Genomic DNA, 25,369 nt, shown 5'->3' with positions numbered 1-25,369 from the left:
TTCACAATAGCAAAGATCTGGAAACAGCCCAAGTGTCCATCAGAGGACGAGTGGATTAAAAAGCTTTGGTATATATATACTATGGAATACTACTCAGCCATAAGAAATGATGACATAGGATCTTTTACAACAACATAGATGGGCCTTGATAACATTATACTGAGTGAAAGAAGTAAATCAGAAAAAACTAAGAACTAGATGTTTCCATACATAGGTGGAATATAAAGATGAGACTCAGAGACATGAACAACAGTGTTGGGGTTACAGGGTGGGGGGAGGAGAGGGAGGGGGTTGGGGGAGGGGAGGGGCACAAAGATCATGGCTTTTCAGCATTTTCCATATTCCTCCCTTAATCTATAGACAGACAGCAAATATTTACGTATGGTGTTCCCACTATAAAGACTGCTGTCTTAGGGACAAATGCTGATAAACTATTTCAGCAGTTCCTCCTTCTTCAAAGACTTATATGCCAACATAGAGCTCCATGTTTCATAGGACATACTCAAGCTCACTCCATGCTCCCTGGAGCTTTAGCACAAGGGAATGCCCCCCCTTTTTTTATTTTTAGTATTTTTTCTTCTATTTATTTATTTTTTGTATTTTTCTGAGGATGGGGATGGGGAGGCAGTCAGACAGACTCCTGCATGCGCCTGACTGGGATCCACCGGGCATGCCTACTGGGGGGAATGCTCTGCCCATCTGGGGTGTTGCTCTGTTACAACCGGAGCCATTCTAGCAACTGGGGTGGAGGCCATGGGGCCATCCTTAGTGCCCAGGGTGGCTTTGCTCCGGTGGAGCCTTGGCTGCGGGCAGGAGGAGAGAGACGAAGAGGAAGGAGAGGGGGAGGGATGGAGAGGTAGATGGGCGCTTCTCCTGTGTGCTCTGGCCGGGAATCGAACCCGGGAATCCTGCACACCAGGCCAATGACTCCGACGGGTCTACCATATCATGCTTTTTACTTAAAAAAAAAAAAAATTTACATTTCTTTTGAATGCTGATGAACAGGAGACACCAAATCTTTTTCGCCTGCAAACTACTATCTTCTTTATTAGATCTAGTTAATAACACTGTTCTGTCTTTTTTCCAAATAGCTCCAGATATATGGAAAAGATTTATATAGGCGGATGGAGATCCTCAAACCCCTCAGCAAGATCTTTTAAGATACCTAGAGGCAGAAAAAGCCCAATAGAGATCAGGGGAACTACCAGCTTTTAGGATACACCCTTAAAGACTCCAATGCCCCAAAGGGGTCTCATAGGATGCCATCTGGGTCCTGCTTCAATAGTGGAAAGGAAGGTCATTGAGCTAAAGCCTGCCAGGCTTACACACCTCTGCTGTGAGGAAACAGGGACACTGGAAGGTGGGCTTCCCCCTCGCTCTTCTAAGGGAGGGTTCAGTCTCTTCCAGCCCTGCTCCAGCCACCTATGACCTAACCTTGCCCAGAAAGCTGGGGTTTGCCACTGAAGGCTGAAGGTGCCCAGGGCCGTCGGCCCCATCTACGACACTGTGGACGAGCCTAGGGTATTTCTTCCAAGAAGCAGGTAAACTGATCTCACTCGCACAAGGGCCACTTAACTATGTTTTGCCTGAATAGTCAGGTTTTTTATTCTTCCCTCAAAGTTCTCTGTTGTGGGTGTTGATAGTCCTATTTTCTGCTGCTTTGCTTAATATATAGTGTTTCCTTTATCCCTCCTACCTCAATGCCCCACTCATATTTCAGGCTGGGACCTACTCCTAATTTAGAGCTCTCTTTCCTCCTTTTGCCAACTTGTATTATGAATTTACCTTTGCCACCCAGCTTAGTGTATCCCAAGGTTCTCTTTACCATGCCACAGTCACAGAGCTCCAGGGAAAAGCAACCTGGTCTCAACTCTCCAGGCAGAGGAGAACAGAAGCTCCATATCCACGCATGCTGCAAATGGCTTTTTCCAGTCTACCTGAATCATTACCAGCTAGAAGCAGCGGTCATTGAGACTTGGACATGAGCTGCAAAGTATAGAATGGTGACAACAATTCCAGTGCCATGCGGACTTTTCCTGTGGGGAACTTTCCTGGACTCCTGCTCCCTGTGACAGCTCCTAACAGACTGAACTGTGGTTGCGTTGCATTTTTCAGGGATTTGGCATGGTGATGGGGCCAACTTGGACTTGGTGAACATGTTAAGGACACTACTCTTTTAGGGATTCTTGCTGTATTGGCCAAGAGTTTGCTTAAAAGCTTTTAATCACTGTAAAAAAAAATAGAGGACTGGATGAAGAAGATGGGGCACATATACACCATGGTATACTATTCAGCTAGGAGAAATGATGACATCGGATCGCTTGCAGCGGAATGGTGGAGTCTTGGTAGCATTGTGTGGGGTGAAATGGGCGAATCAGAAAAAAACAGGAACTGCAGGATTCCATACATTGGTGGGACATAAAAGCGAGACTAAGAGGCATGGACGGGAGTGTGGTGGTTACGGGGGGTGGGGGGAGGGAAGGAGGGAGGGGGCGGGGGAGGGGTACAGAGAGAACTGGATGGAGGGTGGCAGAGGACTATCTCTCTTTGGGTGATGGGTATGCAACAGAACTAAATGACAAGATAACCTGGAAATGTTTTCTTTGAATGTATGTACCCTGATTTATTGATGTCACCCCATTAAAATAAAAATTTATAAATAAAATAAAATAAATAAACAAAAGAAAGAAATAGATATATATATAAGCTGGCTGAAATCACCACATCCATGGACAGGGGAGGGAGACTGATTATGATAGAAAGAGTCAAGTGGAAACTCCTGGAACTTCCTCTCCCCATCAAGGTAGAAAACCAAACATAACACCTCCTATCTGATTATTAATGCCACCATGGAAGACTTCAAAAATGCAGAGCAATTATTTTTATAACAACCACATTTAACCTGCCTATCTGGCTGGTGGACAGATCGTGCAGAATAAAACTTGATCAGCTGGAGTCTCCAGTTGCAGCTGTATGATGCCATTGAAGTATCTTACTGGACCAAATCAGCACAAATCCTGGCACCTGGAGCTATTGATTTGACAAATATTTTTGTTCTCTACACCAATTCGAAAGTATGATCATACACAGTTCCTCTCATCTGGAATGAGCCAAAGTACACCTGCATTGTCTCATGTCAGTGCTGTCTCAACTCTCCTGCTCTCCAACCTAATGCAGTCTGCAGAGATCTTAATCATCTTAGCATCTCCCAGAAAATCTGGTGACATCATGCTAATTGGACCAGCCAAGCAAAAAGTAGCAAGCATCACTGAAAGACAGATGCATGCCAAAAGATGGGAAATAAAGCTATGAAAATTCAGACACTGCTTACTACCAGGAAGTTTCTCTGGGTCCATTGTCTAGAGAAAATTTGGAAATCTTTCTAATGTAAAAGACCAGTTGTTGCACCCTGCATCGATTATTGCTACAAAAGAGTTATGGATCTGTAGACCTAATTTAATTTTAGAAACAACATGTAACATACTACAGTAACATACTAGAGTGTGCTGTTCCAATCCATGTCCCAAGTAACCCACAGGCTGCTAAATTTTAATGGGACTCAGAAAAGGAAAAGTTCTGTATTCTAGTCTTCTTCTATACAAGCTGTTCTGTCACTTGGGCCTTATAACCTTAGCAGATTTAATGGTTCTTGAAGTGGCAAATAAAGATGCTTATAGAAATTCTGGCAGGCCTGAAAAAAGCTCATGTACAGGCCAAGATTCTTGGAGCAAAACCATATCTGATTCCCCCTAAGACTCCCCTTTTGAGACAGATCTCATGACTACTGCCAGAGATGAATCATGAGACCGATAGCAATCTATCGCTCCCCTTTTTGAAGAAAGGATAAAAGCATCTTACCTTCTCTTACTTCACTGTGATATTTGGGCTATGACTCTGCAAACTACATTTTCCAGACATCTTTGCAAAGAGACTTTCTATTAAGTTATCTCAGCAAGAGGCTATGGAGTGGGACAGCTACAGTGAAGGACGTTAAGTCTGAACCTCATATATTTGCATGACATCATTCAAGATGGAAAAATATTTTGGAATGTAACTGTAATTCAAGGTTTGGGTTCACAAAAGTTACTTTTGTCAGTGGCCCCAAGAGTATACAGGGTGAAGCAAAAGTACATTTACAGTTGTGAGTACACAAAACAGTTTACTCTTATATTCTTTATTATTGTATTATTTTCCATACAAACAACTGTAAACCTACTTTTGCCTCACCCTGTACAACAAAAGACAATTTATAATATTTTATAGTGAAAAAAACATTTAAATCCAAACTAAACTTAATTTTAATATTTTAAATCTAGATATGTTATGCTGAGCAAAGTCAGTGCTCAAGAAATAAACCAGGGCCCTGGCCGGTTGGCTCAGCGGTAGAGCGTCGGCCTAGCGTGCGGAGGACCCGGGTTCGATTCCCGGCCAGGGCACACAGGAGAAGCGCCCATTTGCTTCTCCACCCCTCCGCCGCGCTTTCCTCTCTATCTCTCTCTTCCCCTCCCGCAGCCAAGGCTCCATTGGAGCAAAGATGGCCCGGGCGCTGGGGATGGCTCTGTGGCCTCTGCCTCAGGCGCTAGAGTGGCTCTGGTCGCAACACGGCGACGCCCAGGATGGGCAGAGCATCGCCCCCTGGTGGGCAGAGCGTCGCCCCTGGTGGGCGTGCCGGGTGGATCCCGGTCGGGCGCATGCGGGAGTCTGTCTGACTGTCTCTCCCTGTTTCCAAGCTTCAGAAAAATGAAAAAAGAAAAAAAAAAGAAAAAAAAAAAGAAATAAACCAGTACTTCATACTTTATATGTAAATATCTTTTTGTCTATACACTATAAAACTTAAATAGATTTGTAATATTAATAAGTCAGTTCAGCCCACATTCTATTGAAGAGCCACTAGATTCTAGAGACTTTGAAAACATGCACGATGCAGACACACACACACACACACATACACACACACACAGTGTTTCTAACTGAATTTAGAAGCATAAGCTTACATTTTAAGTCAACCAAGGTACTGATGCTCTGTGAGTGTCAAAACTAACAAACTGCTGCAGCATTCCTCCAGAGACCAGTTAGATATCCTCATACGATTTATCGCTCTGGCATTTGGGGGAACTCGGCAGAGGCGGCTGCTAAGACCTTCATCCTAGGGCTAGACTGAAGTTTGGTGTCTGCCTTGAGGTGTGCAGGTGTCTGTACGACTTATGTGCTTAGGTCCCAAGGGCACTTTTGTGAAAAACAAAGGTTAGAGGAAGATATTATAAACATTGAGGAATAAAGGAAGTTAATTATGCCAGGTGAAAGGCCACCGAATTCTCTTTTAGCACCTCCAAGACTATGCCAATATTTATACAACCATCTCCCCAGATTTATGGGAGATGTCAATTTTTCAGACATTCTACCTTTCTTTTATTTTTTTCCTTCCAGCCATCTGTGGGTAATAAACGGAGAGAGGGGATGATCTGACAAAGTATGAAACACAACAAACCGTAAGGCTTAGAGTCTTGTATAACAAAATACAAAAACAAAGATCAAAGCCATAGGCATCTGGATGATTATTTGGTTTTTTTAAAAAGAACAGCCGGAAGCAAGGAAAATACTTTCCCAACTTCTAAACAACCAGAGTATCAGCAAAACATAAACAAGAGCATGTTTATCTTATACCTCCCACAGAATCTGCTCAGGTCCCTTTCTTGTCGAAGCCTTTAGCCAGCTGGACACACAGTAGGCTGGGCAGCCGGCTTTCATTTTCTCAAAATGAGAGATTAGTTTGAAGATCTGGTGGTACTTTTTACAAAGTCATATCCAAGAAAGCAAACTCACATGTGTAAATGTGAAAACCTAGATATACAAAATGATGAAAATGAATTCCATGAGCCCCCTCCCCAAAATAATTCCAAGTACTACATAGATTCTAATGCTGATAAAAGACTTTCAGCCTGTGACGAGAATAACTTTGCTCTGTTTAAAGACACTTTCATGTTGTTGTAGGGTTTTTTCCTTCCATGAGTTAAATGTGTATCAGAGATAATATATATTTTTTCTGAGTAGGAAGGTAGGATCCTCACTTGTACTTAGCTAAGCATGAAAACACCTAATTTTCCAGTTTATCTGTATTATCTGCCAAAGGTAAAAGAAGATAGTATTTTTATCCTATATTCTGAGATCAGATTTATATATCTAGCTTGATAAATCTTCTATCAATTTAGGAGCTATCAAAGTTTGCTTTCATATCCAGAGAAATGAACCCAAAGTGAATAATATAGTATCTTTATCATATTAATTATAGTGCTCAATACTATTTCATATTGATTAATACAAAGAAAATTGAAACAGAAAATATACAATAAGTGACTTAAGAACAGAATAGTAAACTGAATTTAATGTATTGCTTTTTAACTCTATATTCATTTTCAATGCTGACCATAAACAAAGGATACTTTTGAAGCACAGCTTCATCTTTAAATAAATCTGATACTGATGATTTAAATGCACTTTAAAAAGTATCTTTTAGATTCTTTTCCTTTCCAGTTTAACCTCCATAACCTAACCTGGGCTTACGTCACCACAGAAATCTTTTAATTTTACTAGGTTTGTTCCTAAGATTTGTGGAGCCTGAACCAAGAATACATATTGAAACCCACATACCATTTGTCTAAAAATTGAAAAGTCACAAATCAAGCTAACAAACTATTAAATAAAATATGTACTATCCTCCTACCTTGAAAAATACATTTCATATTCATCAGATTAAACCAAATTTAAATATAGAATTTGGGGATTTCTCCAAGTCCCACACTAGATAGCATTAGAAGACCTTGTTCCCAACCCATAGTCTCTTAGATACAGCACATCCTATGCCTACCCTTCTTTCCGCCACCATCACTTTCAACCTGCACCATGAAGTGCCTGGTGTGGACACTTCATCCTGCATGTTCCAGTTCTATCCTTTCATGCCCACAAATGGCGATCCACTTGCCAGTCCTTGGGCATAGGTATGTGCCACAAGCCAACATGATCCACCTTTGGGAGGAAAGATGAGGGTTAAAGACCAAGACCTGTACACTCTGCAAGTGTGCTTGGGGCCATCTGAATAGAGAACTCTGAGGTTCCAGGCTCCCAGAGGCAGGGGATGTAGGCTCTAGGTGGGCCCATGCCCTTGACCCGTGGAGGGAGCGCAGCTGGAGGACAGTCCCAACGGGGGACCTCAGAAGCACAAGAGCACAAGACGCAAGGCAGGGGACTTCCTCACTCTGTTCTATTGGTAACTGGATTTTCCTGTCCCCTCTGCCACCTTTACTTCCCTCTATGTAAATGTCATATCCAAAATTATGTTCATTATCAGTTCATGATAACATATCCACTTTCTTCTGAACTCCCCAACATGCAGAGGTGGGTTTAATGGCAGGCGCAGCAGGCGCACACTCTCAGCCCCGACTTCTGAAGGGCTCCACAAAACACTATTTTCTAATGAAGGGGGAACTCTTCATTGGGCCTTAATGGCCCAATATTTTCTTCTGTGCCGGGACCTCAACTGACCTTAATCCACTTCAGCTAACATGGCAATGAAAGCATCACAAATACTTGTTTAAACTGGAAACTTTAGGGTGATCTTAAACTCTTCTCACCACTTTTTTTCTGCCCTCTTTGTTCTTTTGCCGAAACACATCTAGCATCAATAAGCCTTTTTCCATTCAAACTGCCATTGTACTAGATAAAGCCTAATTAATTTTCCACATTAGAGCAATAGCCTCTTAAATGGTTCTCCTGCCCTTTATATCCAAGACCAATTAATTCTCTGCTCCTTTTTAATGCATAATTGTACTCAAGTCATTGTTATCTTTCGAAAGGTTTGTTCCTGCCACTGTGAAATGGATATAGATAAGTAATATGTGAAGTTAGTTCGCACAGAACATTTTTTCAGGGTGGCCCCAGCCTCATCAGCAGCCATTTTTTGGGGGCCCATTTGCCTTTCTCTGTCCACCTTGCTCATCATTCTCAGAATATTTCATACTTCATTTCTTATTCTTTGCTCATACTATTTCTTCTGCTTGAGATGCTTTCTCTAGTTATGATGCTTACAAACACTTTTTCATTCTGCAAACACAGTTCAAATATACCCACCTCCCTACAGATGTCTTTGAGCCCCAAATTTCAAAATTATTTATCTCATCTGTACCCTGACTGAATTGCATATCTTTGTTACATTTATCAAATTAGCATAATTCATATTGTGCTTAGCTGAACAGCAGATGTAACTGTTCAATTCACATTAATTTGCCCTTACTTTGGATTTCCCCAGAAGCACACCCTGAAATAAGGATCTGTGTACAAATAATTTGTTTGAGAAGCTCAGGAATCACTGAACTTCTGATAAAGAGGAGTGGAGTGAGACAAAAAAAAAAAGGAAAACAGCCAATGAAGTTTATATCATGGAACCAGATAGCACCGTGGCAGCTAGAGCTTAGGACTCCCAAAGGAGAGGCAGGTGAGATTCACTAACTCCCATGGGCAGTGTTCAAGGGCTGAGCCTAGAAATGTCCATTTCCCTGTGCTTCCATTCAGCTTTATGCACACAGTGGTTTTCTTCTTAGGAGAAAAACTCTCAGGCACAGAAACACAGACACTAGCTCTTGGAAGTTATATAGTTGGAGAGCACACACTGTGTTGGGGTTGGTGTCAAATGTTCAGAAAGTCCAAGGTTAGAACCCAATTGTCCCTGTGGCATGATATACAGCAAGCAGGGGATGATGGCACACGGTCCTTTCATTACTACTAATCTTTTCTTACTCTCTAGCTCCACCTACACTGCCTGATGGCTGACAAGGCATCAATCACTGTAAAAGTTCTACTTTATTTAATCTTCAAAGCACTAACAGGTAGCTAACATTGCAGTTATTTTACAGAGAAAGTAACTAATGTTCAGAGAATTTAATTCACAGAATGCACCAGAAATTTGGGGCAGAGAGCAAGAGATACATAAAAGGCATTTGAACCCAGGGTGGGTTTTTTTTTTTTTTAAAGAAAATTCAAATGCTTAAAGATCTTAGAAGAACTCATTTGGCTTTTCTAGCCTTATGTCCTCTATTTTATTTAATTTTCTAGTCAAAATATTGATTAAAATGGACACATTTTATCATTTTGTGTCTAATTTTTAAAAAATATTATATTTAATTCAAATTTATAAAATCTAAATAAGAACTTTTGTTATTTGTAAATTTCTATGAGAATAATTGGCAAAAACAATACATTACTTATTATTTTCAAAAATTAATAATTAAAAGCATTACAGTGTCAAATTAAGTAAGCAAAGATACTAAATTTCTTTATAAAATACTAGAAATATCTTCTAAGTGTCTAAATATATCATTTTTAGAAATAACTAAAAATTATAGATTTGTGCTTAATATTTTTAAAGAAAACATTTTAAACATAAAACATATAACATATGGAGTTTATCTATAAAATCTGTCCTAAAATGTGAAATATGTATTGTTTTTACTTGTAATAAAAATTCTGGTGACTGCATCTTTTATAGATATTTTAAATTCCGATAAATTTTATAATTTGCTTCCAAATGTTTTGGAAGAAGGCAAAATATATAACATTAAAATAATAATTTTAATGTCCATAGTGAAGCGCAGCTAGTACAACCATTATACTACCATAAACAATCCTTAGACTGGCATAGCTAATCAACCCCCCACCACCACCAAAAGGGGAAAGTCTTCAAAATATTTGTATATGGTATTTTGTCTCATTAAATAAAATGTTTTACAAACATTATTGAGCTTATAGGTAAGTGTTGAGATCAATGAGAAATCATCCCAATAATATAAACGATATCAACTATTTTGCTAAAAATGGAAAATTCGTGTCAATTTACTTTTGATTTAAAATAATGCAAATAAGTGAGCACTGTAGTTCTTGAGGATTCCTGGACAAAGGTTTACATTAAATAGTTTCTAAAAAATTTAAATACTATGTAAGATTTAACAACATATCTCTTACTCCATTTGCTCATAGTCATATGTGTATACAATTTATACTGAGTGACCCTTTTTTCACAAGCCTCAATGAAGAGCTTAGCCCTAATTTCTCTTTAAAAAAATGACTTACTAAAAAAAAAATGACTTACTAACTAAAACAAAGATCACCAACACAGAATATTAAATCAAGAGGGTAATGGGTATACAACATAATCAACTGTCCACATGATGTGGAGATGTTTTCTCTAAATCTACGTACTCTGATTGACCAATGTCACCCTGTTAAATTTAATTGTCTAAATAAAAAAAATACAAATAAAGGTCTAGATATTTAGAACTATCTAGAAAAGGTTAATTTGTGTTATTTTTAAAAAATAACTTATTATTCCTGGTCATATTCCAAACCTGAAGTTATCCATCAAACTTGGCATATTTAATGATATATCATATTTTGTCCTCCATAAGGTGCACTTTTCTTTCCCCAAAATTGGATGGGAAAATGCCGGTGCATCTTATGGGGTGAATGTTCATTTTTTTTTTCACTGCTGTGAAGCGCTGTGCCGGTAAACATATGTAGAATGAATGCCCACCGTGGTGGTGTGCAGAACCCTGGCATTTGCTGAGTGATCTCCTGGTTCCGGTTTCCACAGTTGCATGCAGCGCAGGAGGGAAGGCAAGCGATGTTGTGTGGGCGCATTCATCTGGCATCATCGAGGGCAGATGTGAGAGGCATGCTGCAGTGGTGGAGGGCTGCACTGCAGCTGCCGGAGCTCTGTGTGAAGTGCTGATGTCACTTGTTGCCAGCCTAATAGCATTTCATTGGCTGGCTGGCTGACTGGCAGGGGAGGGGCCAAGGGTGCGAGGCACGTGCAGTGAGCTGGGAGGCCACTGTGAGCACAGGCAAAGCAGCGGCAGATGGAGCAGGCTGTGCTGCTCATCTCCATCAGTTTATTCCAGCGTAATCCAGGTAGTTTACCTATGTAGTGACATTAGAGTAAAAAATAACTGGACTTTCCCTAGTGCAGCAGCAGGGTGGTTCATGAGAAAGGATGGATGAGCAAAAATAGAATGAGACTGTGGATTGAAAAAGTTTGGTCCAAACATCCTCGAGGGCTTCTGAAAAAAATCTGCCCTATTAGTGCTTAACCAGTTTAGAGCACATATTAGCAAAACCAAAAACAAAAAACAAAACAACTTTAAAGCAGTGGAGACTCATCTAGCTGTAATTCCTGGGGGTCTTACCAGCCAGTTGCAACCTCTTGATGTTTCCATCAACAAACTGTTTAAAGTCTTTATGCGAGAAGAGTGGAACAAATGGATGGCTGCTGGTGATCATGATCTGACACCAACTGGACGAATGAAGAGACCCACCATCACTCAAGCTTGTGAATGGGTGAAAACATCATGGCAGTCAGTGAAGAATGAAATCATGGTACGGTCATTCAAAAAATTAGGCATTAGCAATGCCTGAGATGGCACTGAAGACAGTATCATATATGAAAATAGCAAAGAAAATGATACCAGTGATTATGAGCAACTGAGCTTCTTAAATTCTGACACTAGCGATGATGAGTTCCTGGGTTCCCGGACTAGAAGAGTATTTGAACATTAAAGTCTCTTCTCATTTGTTAATAACAGTGCTAATGGTTGTTAATACTGCTGAGTTTACATTGTTGAAATATTATTGTGGTACATTTTATTAAATATTTTAACACACCATTTGGTTCAGAATATTTTTTTTATTTTCCTTCTTAAAACCCTAGGAGTGTCTTATGGCCAGGTGCATCCTATGGAGTGAAAAATAGGGTATCTTTTTTTTTTTCAGCACCTGAGGTGGAGGCCATGGAGCCATCCTCAGCACCTGTGGCCAACTTGCTCTAATCAAGCCATGGCTGCAGGAGGAGAGGAGGAGAGGAAGAGGGGGAGAGAGGGGGAGAGAGAGAGAGAAACAAGAAGAGGTGGGGTGGAGGAGCAGATGAGTGCTTCTCTTGTGTGCCCTGACTCGGAATCAATCCCGGGACATCCACACACTGGGCTGACACTCTACCACTAAGCCAACCAGCGAGGGACTAATCATATACCTTAAAAAGAATAATTTTTTAAAGAAAGAGAGAACATATTTGTGACTTAACGACTTTCCCATTTAAAGCCACATAAAGCTGTGGTACATTCTAAAACATCCATAAAATTCCTGCTATTCCATTTGTAGTCTGCATTTGTAAATTCTGTCTCAAGTAAAATAAGCAATTGGGTGCAACATTTGAAAACTTTTATAAATACTGTTCTAATTACTCTACACTCCTGAGTCCATCTGTTTGGATAAATTCAAGGCAGTGATGTCAAACATTATAAGAGTGTTTATTTCTTTTGAGGGGGAAGAAACACTTAGATGGCACATCTGTATATTTTAGAAGACTTCACTATGTAAGCCAAACACACACAGGATTTCATTTTTACATCAGATTAAAACAAAAAAAGTATCAGTTTTGGAAATTCTAATTCTAATACAATTTCAACTTAAAAAGAAACAATATTTCACAATTCCAAATAGTTACTGAATTTATTATATTTCCAACCATGATAAAAACCAAAAAGAAATATTAACAAGATAAATCAATCTTCTAAGAGAAAGAATTATTAGATCCTGAACTTGTATTAATCAGCTTCAGTACTAGCCTTTATTTTATTAATTTATTCAACAAATGTTTATGAAACTATTTCTATTAATAGCCCTTTGACTGTACACTAATAACAAACAAGAGAAAGTAAGTACTTCCCCTTAAAAAATGTCTGCTGATAAATTTATCCTCCTTTCCTTTAAAAGAGGTAACCTACAGAATTTGTAATACAAAAGACTTAATGTATAGCCCAGGTCTTGCAAAAAAATCCCTTTTAATTTTCATGGGGTTCCTCCCATTAGAAGTTAAAATTTATGCCAGTGTACAGAATTTGCCTTTATTCCATGTCAGCAGCAACCCTCACCTGGACTAGCACATCTGGAACAATAAACTTTATTATCTGGAATAAAGTTTATTATTCTGGCCTAAACATCCTATTACTTTACTATCTTATTTTCATTAAAAGTGTCATTCTACATCATCAATTCTCCAGTTAGTCAATCTCTATTTCTTTCACACTATCATTCTGCAATTTTTTTTAAGAGAAAGAGAATGAGAGACACGAAAGTAGAAAGATGAGATGCATCAACTGACAGTTGTGGCGCTTTAGTTGTTCACTGATCACTTCTCATATATGTCTTGACCACGGGGCTCCAGCCAAGCCAGTCACCCCTGCTCAATCCAGCAACCTTTGACCTCAAGCCCGCAAACTTTGGGAGCAAGCCAGTGACCTTGTTGTTTTGAACCTGGGACCTCAGTGTCCCAGGTCAATGCTGTATCCACTGTGCCACCACTGATCAGGCTCAATCTGCCTTTTTTTTCATTTCGTCCCCTGAACAGCCTGTAGCCCACGATGCATAATTTCCCCTTATTACCTTCTACTCCACGCTAACTGTAAATAAACCAAAAGATGCATGTTTCCATTCCTACAGCCAAGTTCCTGGATACTGCAGGACAAAATCACAACTCTATTGATTCATTTCACAACAATACCAGGGTTTCCAAACTGTCCCTTATCAGACACCTCTCTCATTTCCCTCAGATTAAAATATTTATGAATGTATTTAAATTCTATAATGCAAGGTCCTTACTACTTATTACCTAACCTCTTTTTAAATTTTTTCTCTTCTTAATCCTTTCAGCAAGAGTGTCCTTAGCTTGTAATTCTTGTATTCCAGCCCATCTTTCTTGCTCAAGACCCAGTAAATCTTTACCCTAACCCCTACAGATTATACTTCACTAATTTTTTTCCCTAAGATTTTATTTATTCATTTTGCAGGAGAGAGAGAGAAAGAGAGAAAGGGGGGAGGAGCAGGAAGCATCAACTCCCATATGTGCCTTGACCAGGCAAGCCCAGGGTTTTGAACTGGTGACCTCAGTCTAGGTCAATGCTTTATTCACTGCGCCAACAGAGGTGAGGCTGTATATCACTAATTTCATACTCTCTCCTCCATCTTTTAACTTTTCTATTCTTTACCTTATGTACAAAACTTTTTCTTGATTTAACAGCCGACTCTCTTCCTCTTATTTATCTTTTTTAGTGAGAGAAAGAAAGAAGGACAGACAGGGACAGACAGACAGGAAGGGAGAAGGAGGAGAAGCATCGATTCATAGTTATGGCACCTTAGTTGTTCATCAATTGCTTTTTCATATGTGCCTTGATCAGGGAACTCCAGCTGAGCCAGTGACCCCCTGCTTAAGCCAGAAACCTTGGGCTTAAGATAGTGCCCATGGGGTCATGTTTATGATCCCAGGCTTAAGCTGAAGACCCTGTACTCAGGCTGATGAACCTGCAACCTCAGCATCTAGGCAGATGCTCTATTCACTGCACCATCATCTGGCCAGGCTCCTCCTCTTATTTCCTATACTCAAGATTCTCAGATCATTCTACTAGCAGTTGTCTCTATTTTTTCCATCTGCTTCTAACCCATTTCCAATGGCAATGCTTACTAATAACCTCCTAGTTTTCAAATTAAATTGAAATGCTGTTGTCACTATATAATTTGACAACTCTATCATATCTGACATTGGTAAGTACTGCTTGATATTCTCCTCTTTCTTGGTTTTCATGAACACAGGTATTTACTGATTATTTATCCTTTCTTCAGGTCATTCTTCATAGAGTCCTTCCAGGGTCCATCTCCATCCCTCTGTAAGTTTATGCTCACAGTGGCTCTGACATTTCTACTCTTCTTATGCCAAATATTCCATATCATTGATTTCAATCATATCATGGTTTCATCTGACACATACATGCTAATGACCCCCAAACTATATAACCATCTTAGATCTCCCTCTTAAGCAACAGACACTCATGATACTAGAGACAGATGGCCAACTGAGCTTCAAATAACAAATAATATTTACTATGTATTCATCATACTAAGACTGCTTAAACCAGGCACTACTCTAAACTTATAATATATGGATTCATTTATTAATCACAATAATCCTAGGAGGCAAGAACAATTATTTTTGCTTTGTAGATGAGGAAACAGAGGCTAAGAATGTTCCCCCAAGAACATATAGCTTATAAATAAAAAAGCAATCTGAATTCAGATGGTATATTGCCACTTTAGAGGTCCCACAAATACTCATACCTGAAAATATTGAAACCCTAGAAACCCTTCCTTACTTTGCAACAATGGATTAGATGACAAGCTTTTATGTTTCCAAGGCTCCCTACTTAGTAGTCTTCTGTGATCTTCTGTGATTGGGTTTTTTTTTCTTTTCCTATCCAACTCACTAGATTATTAGCTGTTTGAGGCCCATATCATATATTTTTTTTGTTTCTGAAAACACAATACCTAAGCCAGTGATTCTTACATAATTGTCATTTAATTTTAATTGAGTAAACTTATTCTAAAATATTTACCATAGGAGATTATGTCAGATTAACGGCAGCATGAGAGATACATTTTATCTCTTCCCTTGAAATTTCAACACACTAAACAACTATAACACAGCGAAGGAACCCCAGCTAGGCTTGCACGCACACCTGAGAGATCCAAGCACTGAATGGACTAAAGGTGGGATGGGGTAAAAAAGGAGGCAGAAGATAAAACGCAGTCACAGAGGGCTTTGGAGAGGAGAAGAGACAAACTTGGAGTGACTGGGTTTTGTTTTTTTTCTCTGCTGGCCTATGGGGAGGAGGGAAGCTTGGGCTCTCTAGATTTTGTCTGAGGGTTACGGAGAGGGAAACTCAGAGTGATTGGGTCTCCTCCTGCTGGGAGGAGTGGTGAGATAGAGAGGTAGAGGGGTAGACAAATGAAAAAAGTCAAAGCATGGGGTCATGGCCACTGTTCCTGTGATATACCTGCAGCCTGCACTTGGCAGAGACAAAGAAAGCTAAAGTATGGCCCCCAACCTCCCAGATCTCACCTCCCTCACCTCATGGTACAGAGAGTGGCAGAGATAAACCCCACAGCTAGCTCTCCAGAGCCGCTCTCTCTCCTGAAGAACAGAGTTCCTCCATGCCCAGTCCTCAGGACTGTTGACACATGGGAGGTAGCACCTGGAAGCCTCAGATCGCTATTGCTAGATCTATAAAGAAGGAGAGCTGAAGTGGTAAAGCCAAAACTGTAAAGCCTTCACAACATGCCCCACACACCAATGCGACTGCGACCCCGCCTAATCAGTCCAACAGGAACATCTCAGCAAACAGCCTCAAAACTTCACAGAGCTAAAAGTTGTAATACAGTGACATCTACTAGAAGAAAGCTCTAAAAACCAAAATATATTTTTCCATTTTTCTCCTTTTTTCCTTTTTTTCCCTTATTCCTTTTTCTCTTTTTCTTTTTTGAATTTTCTTTTTTTAACTTTTATATATTTATTCTTATATTTTTTGTGGGTGGTTTGTTGTATTTTTGCTTTTGATATTTTCCCAGTGGTTTTACTTCTTTATTTGTCATAATTTTAAATTTTTAATATATTTTATCCTATTTTTTTATTATTAAATTTTTAGTTGCTTTTTTTATTAGAGTTCTTAACAATACCACTCTCAAATGCTTTCAAGGAAGAAGAAATCAAATACCATGGCTAGACAAGACAGAAATGCATTTCAGAAAGAAAATAAAAGATCTCCAGAAAAAAATCTCAATCATATGGAATCCTTGGAGTTAAATGATAGAGAATTCAAAATTGAAGTTATAAAAGTACTCAACAAGATGCAAGAAGACACCAATAGATAACATAATGAGTTCAGAAAACAAATTAGTGAACAAAACAAATACCTCACCAAGGAGAATGAAACTTTAACAACAGAGATGAAGAACTCAATATGTAGTTTAAGACTGAAGTAGCAAGTTTAGATAACAGAACAAGTCTGACAGAGGAAAGAATCAGTGACAACAAAGACAGGTAACTAAACATACTACAGAGAGAAGAGGAGAGAGACTCATGAATTAAAAACACTGAAAGAGCCTGACCAGGTGGTGGCGCAGTGGATAGAGCGTCGGACTGGGATGCGGAAGGACCCAGGTTCATGACCCCGAGGTCGCCAGCTTGAGCACGGGCTCATCTGGCTCGAGCAAAGAGCTCACCAGCTTGGACCCAAGGTCGCTGGCTCCAGCAGGGGGTTACTCGGTCTGCTGAAGGCCCACGGTCAAGGCACATGTGAGAAAGCAATCAATGAACAACTAAGAAGTCGCAACGCGCAACGAGAAACTGATGATTGATGCTTCTCATCTCTCTCCATTCCTGTCTGTCCCTGTCTATCTCTGCCTCTGTAAAAAAAACAAAAACACACACTGAAAGAGCTCTACAACAATTGTCTGATTCCATTAGAAAGACCAATATAAAAATAATGGGTATATCAGAAGAAGAAAAGAGGGAGAAGGGAATGGAGAGCCAAATCAAACAAATAATTGATGAAAATTTCCCAAACCTATAGAAAGACTTGGACCCTTGAATTCAAGAAGCAAAATGAAAGCCGAGTTACCACACCCCAAAATGACCTACTCCTAGGCACATTGTAATAAAATTGTCAAAAATCAATGACAAAGAATGAATCCTCAAGGCAGCCGGGGAAAAGAAGACCATAATATATAAAGGAAAGCCCACTAGGTTATCATCAGACTTCTCAGAAGAAACTCTACAAGCCAGAAGAGAGTGGACCCAAACACTCAAAGTACTGAAAGAGAGGAATTACCAGCCAAGAATACTATATTTATCAGAAATATCCTTCAGATATGAAGGAGAGATAAAATTTTTACAGACATACAGAAGCTGAGGGAATTTATTGCCAGAAAATCCCACTGCAGGAAATATTCAAGGGGGTTATTAGACCAAACACAAAGAACAAAACAAATCAAAACTACAAGTAAAAACTCCAATAAGGTCACAATAAAAACAAGGATAACCTGTGACAACAATAACAAAAAGGAAGAGGATAAAGATCTGCAGTAGCAAAGAAGGATGGAGTACAAAAGCACTAATATGACAAAGGACTCTTGTACATATGAGCATATTTTCATAACCTAATGGTAACCAGTCATGAAAAAGCCACTACTGAAATGCACAGCTTAAAAAAACAAACAAACAAAAAAAGCAGCCTGACCCAGCAGTGGCGCAGTGGATAGAGCACTGAACTGGGACGCAGAGAACCCAGATTCAAAACCCTGAGGTTGCCTGCTTGAGCGCAGGCTCATCCAGCTTGAGCATGGGCTCAACAGCTTGAGTGAGTGGTCACTGGCTTGAACATGAGATAATAGACATGACCCCATGGTCACTGGCTTGAGCCCAAGGTCGCTGGCTTGAGCAAAGGGTCACTAGCTCTGCTGTATTCCCCAGTAAAGGCACACATGAGAAAGCAGTCATTGAACAACTAAAGTGCCACAAGAAAGAATTGATGCTTCTTATCTCTCTCCCGTCCTGTCTGTCTGACCCTATTTGTCCCTTCTCTGACTCTCTCTGTCTCTGTAAAAAAAAAAAGAAGAAGAAAAGAAGAAGAAGAAGGAGGAGGAGGAGGAGGAGGAGAAGGGGAAGAAGAAGAAGAAATGGGGGAAAGTATGGAATACCAAGAGGAAGAAGAAGAAAAAACGAAGGAAAGAAGTATGGAATACCACCAAACATAACAACTAACAGAAACAAAAAGAGAATAACCAAACAAGACACAGAGCTACCAGAAAACAATACATAAAATAGCTATAGGAAATCCTCAAGTGTCAATAATTACTCTAAATGTAAATCAACTAAATTCACCAATAAAATGGCAACAAGTAGCAGATTAGAACAAAATGAAAAACCAAATCTATGCTGCCTTCAAGAGACAAATCTAAGCTGCAAGCACAAAAGTAGATTCAAAGTGAAAGATTGGAAAACAATTCTCCAAGCAAATAATATACAAAGAAAAGTAAGTGTAGCCATACTCGTATCTAACAATGCTAACTTCAAGACAACAAAGGTAACCAGAGACAAAGATGGACATTTCATAATGATAAAGAGGACATTGTATCAAAAAGACATAACACTTCTTAATATATATACACTAAACCAGGGAGCACCACAATATAGAAGACATCTAATAACTGATCTAAAAATAGAAGCAGACAAAAACATAATCATACTTGGAGATTTCAAACACCATTGATGGCTTCAGATAGATATCCAAACAGAAAATCAATACAGAAAATATCGGCCTTAAACGACACTGGACCAAATGGATATAATGGATATTTTTATGACATTTCATCGCAAAATGTCAGATTACACATTCTTCTCCAGTGCTCATGAAACATTCTCAAGAATAGACTATATGTTGGGCCACAAAACTAACATCAATAAATTCAGGACTGAAGTTATACCGAACACATTTTCTGATCATAAAGCTTTGAAATAAGAATTCAACTGTAAAAAGAAGTAAAGAAACCCACACAAATGTGGAAATTAAACAATATACTTCTAAAACATGACTGGATCAAAGAAAAAATAAAAGCAGAGATCAAAAGATATAAACAGAAAAATGAAAATGACAACACAACAAATCAAAATGTCTGGGATGCAGCAAAAGCAGTAATAAAAGGGAAGAAACAAGAGACACTGCAAGTAAACAACTTAACTTCCCACCTTTAGGAACTAGATAATGAAGAAGAAAGGCAACTCAAAGTCAGTAGAAGAAAGGAAATAGTAAAAATCAGAGCAGAACTAAATGAAATAGAGAACAAAAATACTATAGAAAAAATTAATATAACAAAATTAAAATAAAAAATTAATATAATATTGATCTTTGAAAAGATCAATAATATCAACAAACCACTGGCTAGACTTACTAAGGAAGAAAAGAGAAAGGACTCATATAAACAAAATATGAAATGAAAGAGGAGAAATTACCAGACATCATAGATATATAAAAAATCATACTAGAATATTATAAAAGATTATATGCCACCAAATTCAACAACCTAGAGGAAATGGATAAATTTCTAGAACTATACAATCTTCTTAGACTGAACCATGAAGATGTGGAAACCCTAAATAGACCTATAAGCAGGGAGGAAATAGAAACAACTATCAAAAACCTCCCTACAAACAAGTCCTGGACCAGACAGTTACGCTAGTGAATTCTACCAAACATTCAAAGAAGAATTAGTACCTATCCTTCTCAAATATTTTCAAAACTAGAAGAAGCAATACTCCCCAACTCATTTTAGAAGGCCAACATAACTCCCATACCAAAACCTCTCAAGGAGAACACAAAAAAAGAAAACTACAGACCAATATCTTTAATGAATATAGATACAAAAATCCTAAACAAAATACTAGCAAATTGAATACAACACATTAAAAAAATAATACATCACGAACAAGTGGAATTCATTCTAGCAGTATAAGGATGGTTGAACACATGGAAACTGATCAACATAATACACCAGATCAACAAAACAAAGAACAAAACTCACATGATCCCAACAGCAGATGCAAAAAGGCATTTGATAATCTACAACATCCCTTTACATTTAAAACACTCAATAAAATTGCAATAGAAGAAAAGTACCTCAACATAATAAAGGCCATATATGAATACCATCAGATAATATCATACTAAATGGTGAAAAAATAAAGGCTTTCCCTCTAAAACCTAAAGTGAGACAAGGCTGCCCACTTCTCCACTCTTATTCAACATTGTTCTAGAAGTTTTAGCCAGAGTGATTGGGCAAGAGAAAGAAATGAAAGGCATTCATATTAGAAAAGAAGAAGTGAAGGTATTCTTTTTGCAGATGACAAGATCCTGTATGTAAAAACCCCAAAGACTCCACCAAAAAAACTATTAGAAACAATAAACCAATACAGTCAAGTCACAGTATACAAAATCAATATACAAAAATCTCTTGCTTTCCTATATGCCAATAATAAAACTTTAGAAAATGGATTCAAAAAAACAATTCCTTTTTCAATTGCAACAAAAGAAATAAAGTACTTAGGAATAAACTTAACAAAGGAAGTGAAGGACCTATATACTGAAAACTATAAAACATTATTAAAATAAATTGAAAAAGACACAATGAAATAAAAAAATATTCCACATTCATGTATTGAAAGAATCAACATAGTTAAAATGTCCATATTAACCAAAGCAATATACAAATTTAATGCAATCCCCATGAAAATCCCAATGTCATTTTTTAAAGAAACAGAACAAAAAAATTACCAGGTTTATATGGAACCATAAAAAAACTCCGAATAGCAAAAGCAATCCTGAGGAAAAAGAATGAAGCAGGAAGTATCACACTATCTGACTTCAAATTATACTATAGAGTCACAATAATCAAAACAGCATGGTATTGGCAGAAAGACAGACATACAGAACAATGGAATAGAACTGAGAGGCCAGAAATAAAACCACACATATATGGACAAATCATCTTCAACCAAGGAGCCTAAAACACACAATAGAGAAAAGAAAGCCTCTTCAATAAATGGTGCTGGAAAAATTGAAAAACCACATGCAAAAGAATAAAACGATTACAGTTTGGCCCCTTGCATAAAAATTAACTCAAAATAGATCAAAGACCTAAATATAATATCAAAAACAATGAATTACATAGAAGAAAACATAGGTACTAAGCTCATGGACCTTGGCTGTAGAGAACAATTTATGAATTTGACCCTAAACACAAGGGCAGTGAGGGCAAAAATAAATGAATGGGACTATATCAAACTTAAAAGTTTCTGAACAGCAAAAGAAACTGACAACAAAACAAATAGGAAACCTACTAAATGGGAGAAGATATTGGCAAACAACAGCTCCAATAAGGGGTTAATATCCAAAATATATAAAGAACTCACAAAGCTCAGCAACAAACAAACAAGTGATCAGTTAAGAAATGGGGAGAGGACATGAACAGACACTTCTCCCAAGAAGACATACAATTGGCCAACAGGTATATAAAAAGATGCTCATCTTCACTAGCGATTCGAGAAAAGCAAATCAAAACTACAATAAGATACCACCTCACACCTGTTAGATTGGCTGTTACCTAACAGGACAGATAATAACAAGTGTTGGATAGGCTATGGAGCAAAAGGAATCTTCATTCACTTCTGGTGGGAATGCAAATTAGTACAACCATTATAGAAGAAAGTATGGTGGTTCCTCAAAAAATTAAGAATAGAATTACCATATCACTCAGCAATCCCTCTACTGGGTATCTACCCCCAAAACTCAAAATCATTGGTACATAAAGACACATGCAGCCCCATGCTCATTGCAGCATTATTCACAGTGGCCAAGACATGGAAACAACCAAAGTGTCCCTTGATAGAGGACTGGATAAAGATGTGGTACATATATACAATGGAATACTACTCAGCCATAAGAAACAATGACATAGTGACATTTACAACAACATGGATGGACCTTGAGAACATTATATTGATTGAAATAAGTAAATCAGAAAAAGTTAACAACTGTATGATTTCACACATAGGCGGGATATAAAACTGAGACTGATAAAAGTGAAGTGGTTACCAGGAGAAAGGAATGTAGGGGAGGGGGAAGGAGACTTGAGTGAATGGGGTGGGGAGAAGGGATGGGGGGAAGAGGTAGGGGAAAATTGTAAAGAGGGTAAATAAGGTGATAGAAAATGATTTGACATTGGGTGATAGGTATACAACATATTCAACAGTTCAAATACTACAGAAATGATTACCTGAAACCTATATACTCTATTGATCAATGTTACCCTGTTAAAGCCAATTTTCTAAATAAAATTTAAAAATTAAAAATAAATAAATAGATAAATAAAATATTTAGCATAATATTTTCTCATCATTTATTTCCCTGACCTCTATAACAAATATAATATGAAATAGCACCAAAATACACTACTCACAAAAATTAGGGGATATTTTATCAATTCATATTCATTTTTAAATATCCCCTAATTTTTGTGAGCAGTATAGTTCTCTTTTTCTTTTTCTTTTTAAAAACAAATCCTTAGAAAATAATATAGGTTTTCTTTGTTTATTTTGGCCATAGATTGAAATCTAGCTTTCAGTTGAACTGATTTAAAACTTTTAATATGCCAAATTTCAAAAAAATATTCCAACACTACTATGTTTCCGTAAGAAAAAATTATGCATATGTAAACACACATATATTACATAGAGAGAGAAAGGTGAATGGCTATTCACCTAACTGATGATAGCAATGATTCCTGGGGTTTGGGATTAGAAGAAGTTCATTTCTTACATTATAAATATTTTATGCTCTTTGTATTTTCTATATGGAACATGTATTCCTTTTATATTAAATTTTGTATTTTATATTAAAATACATTTTAATGAAAAGCAGGACTTCTACTTGTAAAGAAAATTATTCCATAATGGAGTGTTACTATAACATCATGAGTTTAATGAGATTATCCTCCTATTAAATAAGCAATTCAACTCCTTTAGCGAGGGTCCAAGATAAATCTACTACATGTCAAATTCTGTGAAAAGACCACATGTTCCAAATGCATTTATTAAATTTCTGAAAGGTTTCTTCTTTTAACTTGTTGCTTACACATACTAACACTCAGTAACTTCAGCTAATGTATTATAATTCTTTTTTTTTTATTTTGATTCATTTAAAAATTGCTAGTGAAAGGCCTCCTGAGAGATTTTCCTTCCAAGAAATTTCCAAAGCACTTATTTTTAAAATCCAAACAGTGGTTTAGAATTCCAAATCAGTAACAATGGTGTTTAGACTGAAAAATTAAAATACACTTCAAACTAAATATTTCAAAATCAATTTGTTTCATGTTTACTCATCAATTCTTTGGTTCCAGGCTCTATGTTTTCCCTGAAACAGTTGACAGTTTTGCTTGTGGTATTAAATAACACAAGATTAGCCTGCCTAAGGGACCATCTGTTGTTCTATGCCCTGTCATGATAATTCTGAGGCCTTCAGAACTGCATCCTGTGGTTTCTCATTAAGGGGAGAAGGGCATTCTCTATCAGGAGCCTAAACCTCAGAAATGTGCATTCCAAGTGAATCGACACACAGCTGTGATATGTGTCAGGCAATACAGGATATTTTTGTTTCATTATATGTGAACATTACTTGATGTTTTAGCAGATGGGAATATAAGGGGGTTTTTTGTTTGTTTTTATTTCATTAGGCTGTGCTTCATAATGTGGATACATTATTAAATGCCATGAGGGATTTTCTCCAGTTTATTATGTGAGCTACTGCTGATACTCCTGATCGAGCTAAACAAAACCAAAATTCCTATTTATTATATGTGTAGTCTTTTCAGACAATCAGTAATATACACATCCTTTTAAAGTCACAAGAGACAAAGGCCTTTATCTCAACTTCAAAAAATTTTAACAGAGTCTCAAAAAGTTCAAGATAAAAGAAATGAAGCATATACAATGAAGATCAACAAATTCATGTAAATTCAGGAAGGGAAGGTTAAGAAAACCTTTGCCACAGTCAGGAGTTTTACACTAAATTGCAATAGAGCTTTGTGATATGTGTGGCAGAAAAGAATATGCTGAAACCATTCTTGAGTCTACCCTATAATTCCTTCTCCTTCAAGAAAAATTACATAAAGTTAAACACCAGTACATATTTTGTTTTTATCCTTATTTTTATATATAGATAATTATTTCAAAATATAAACTATCTAGTAGTATTTTGTTCATCAGATTCTGAAGCATCCATGGTGTATAAGACATAACTCAAGAGCCATCGGCCATGGGGGCACAAAAATATAACCATGGTCAAAATGCCTCAAAGAGGGTATAGCCAAGGATCATGATCACCTTTCGAATGCAAAGTATGCCCCAATATAAAATATATGTCATCTCCAGAAATAGCAAACTTTATAGATTCCCTGTTAACATGTTTACAAATGGAACCACAATCACCCAAGATCTCCAGCAAGGAGCCCCGGCTAGATCCTGGATTCAGTACCATAACAAATATACCTTTCAACTCTAACTTAAGTCCAGTGGCGACAGCAACAAGGGAATTAAGCAGCCACCAATTTTACTATAATATGTCTGACATAATTAGATAAAATTAGAAAATCTAGACAAAACATGGACAAATAAGAAGAGTGTGTGTGTATAACAGCCCACATATCTGAGAGATGCAGACCTCGCTTCTGGCAGAAGAACTGTTCAGAGACTTAGATAGCTACATTTGATGTTACCGTAATTCACTTCAAGATTTCACCTAGCTGAATGAAATATCCCCCCCAATCATCATAGACCCTTCATTCCTATTTCATAAAGCCCCTTTCTGGTTACTGACATTGTTTTCCAATTTAT

This window comes from Saccopteryx leptura, chromosome 4, assembly GCF_036850995.1.
Source record: "Saccopteryx leptura isolate mSacLep1 chromosome 4, mSacLep1_pri_phased_curated, whole genome shotgun sequence".
In the NCBI taxonomy this organism is placed as follows: Eukaryota; Metazoa; Chordata; class Mammalia; order Chiroptera; family Emballonuridae; genus Saccopteryx; species Saccopteryx leptura.
This window is presented reverse-complemented; position numbering follows the sequence as displayed.